Below are 2,460 nucleotides of genomic sequence, written 5' to 3' on the forward strand. Positions count from 1 at the left end.
CTCGAACCGCGGTCGACTACATGGGAGTCCAGCAACATAGCTGTTACGCTAACAGCTGGTCCCTCCATGGAGAGGTTCTGAATGGCACAGCCCAGCCTGGCCACTACCTTCCACCTCAGGTCCATGATGACAGAGCTGGCCAATGAGGGGTCAGGGAGCCTGGGGGTGGGTACAGCCAACACCCACATGACCCAGTGCCAGCAGGTCAGCCTTTGAAGGGCCCTGTGTAACCTCACAGGTATCTGTGAACTTCCCATCATCTCCAGATCCACTGTAGATGTAAACTAGTAGTGTAAGCTCTTTACCGAGAAGTGAAGGGGGCACCCGGAGGGGTTTCCTTATCCCCACCCTACACATCGGAGCATCCCTGGGCTCCCCTTCCTCGGTGAGGCTTAGGGACCCTGGAAACAGCTCTCAGCTGGTCCACACCTCCGCCTTCCAGGTCTGCTCTGGTCGTGCTCCGGTCGTGGTCATGGAGAGGGCCAGCCTGGGTCCTGTGCATGGCCCCGCAGGTGAGCGGTAAATCCTTCCTGAGATGTTGACAGACACTGATGAGCCCCAGGGACCGTGCAGGGGTGTGAGTTTGAGAAGAGTCTCTGGAGGACTGAGCAGTTCTCACACTGAACTTGTGAGGGTGTAGCCGTGACAGGAACTGCAGAGCTCACCCATGGCTGGGATCCTCCAGGAGTCAACTGATTCAGGTGCATGGGGCATGGCTGCTCGCCACTGCACAGCCTCCTTGCCTGGGGTCTCGGTGACCTCAGGCCACAGTGGCTCAGGGGCCCAAGGATGTGCAGGGCATGCGTGGAGCCCCTCCCACTTCTGAGCAGTAACTAGAAGACGCAGACAGCTTGAGCCCCGGCACGGCCTGGCCATGCTCTCAGGTAGCGTTGGTAACAGCGTAGGTCCCCAGCGCCTTGGCGGGCAGGGCCGCAGGCATGACTAAGATAGGGAGTGGCAGCCCTGAGGGGGAGTCAGAGCCATGCCACCTTGCAGTCGGCGTTACCCCAGCTTTCTCTTTCTGCTCTGGGCCAAAGCATAAAGCTCCCTGCTACCCACATCCTGGCCTCTCAGAATCTGGGCCAGGCAGTCACACTGGAGCGACAGTCTGGCTGTGGCACGGGTACCAGCCGCTCTGCCACGAGGTGGTTTATCTGTCAGCTCCGAAGGACACACTGCCTTGGATTCTGCCCAGGTGTGTCCGTGATGTTCCCGGGGTCTGGGAGCGTGGGAGGGGGAATTTTCTCTTAAACGAGTGCAGATGGAAACACCTCTGCTTGCCTGTTTCCTGGAGGGACCACGCTGGACTTCAGAGAGGTGCAGAGGCCAGGGCAGTCAGGCCGGCCCACTGCGGAGGTGGGTGTGGAAGGTGCCCTCTCGCCTTCAGCGAGTGCCCGCGGCCAGCAGCCTGGAAACCTTAACCAGGGCAGGGCAGGGCAGGGCAGGCCAGGTGCAAGCAGAGAGCACGGGGCAGGAGGCCTCGGGGGCAGGAGAAGGCATGGGCACAGAGGGCAGGGCAGGTGCAAGCAGAGAGCACGGGGCAGGAGAAGGCCTCGGGGGCAGGAGAAGGCATGGGCACAGTCACGGACTTCCGGAGGCCAGGACTTCCGGAGGCCAGGACTTCCGGAGGCGTTCTCCCTCGCGCCCAGGGCCTGCTCCAGCTCTCCTTGCCTTCTCTACGCTCATGTCTCCTCTACCCACCCTGTGTCCTCTTGGACATGTGGCGCTGGGCAGCGCAGGGCCCCGTGGGCAACACAGGGCAGGCCCCCTCCTGGCCCTGCCTTCTCCTCCAGCTCAAGACCTGCGTCTTCAGCATTTTGTTAGGGGCACCTGCAGTTGCTGGAAGAGGTGAGGGAGTGAGGAAGCAGGCCAGGGCGAGCGCCCGTCTGCACTGCCTTGTCCCCCATTCTCTTGCAGGATTTTGCGTGGGCCCCCCAGCAGGTTCCCAGGCTGCAGGTGTGAGACTCACCCGGCAGCTGGACATTTGGCATCACTCATCCTCACCACCACACCATGGCCGGCCCTGTTTTTGTTTTTAATGGAAAACATCCTTGAAGTCCTGGTGGGTTTTCAGAGAAAGACAGGCTCATTGACTCTGAAGCTGAAGTTTTCTGAATGTTAAGGAGAACAAAGCCCCACGTTTCAGCTACTGGCGTTCCTACAAACCCCCTGGGCAAACAGGGACGCCTCTGTCCTCTGGTGCCCATGGCCCACCTGGCTTCTCCAGTGCGCCACGCACTTGGCAGCAGGAAACACAAAGAACACCCCTCCGTGGCCCCTGATGCTCCCTGCCCAGATCTGCGCTGTCTCCAACACCAGCACCGCGAGACCAGGGCTCAGGTGGAGCCCGGGTGCCAGCGCCGTGGGCGGGGCGTTCGCTGATGGCTCCCTCCGCGGTCCCTCCCGGCTCCAGCCGGGCCCAGCCCCAGCCCCAGCCCCCGCCCAGCCGGCGGGCGCGGG

Source organism: Tupaia chinensis, unplaced genomic scaffold (assembly GCF_000334495.1).
Source record: "Tupaia chinensis unplaced genomic scaffold, TupChi_1.0 Scaffold000110_1, whole genome shotgun sequence".
Lineage (NCBI taxonomy): Eukaryota > Metazoa > Chordata > Mammalia > Scandentia > Tupaiidae > Tupaia > Tupaia belangeri.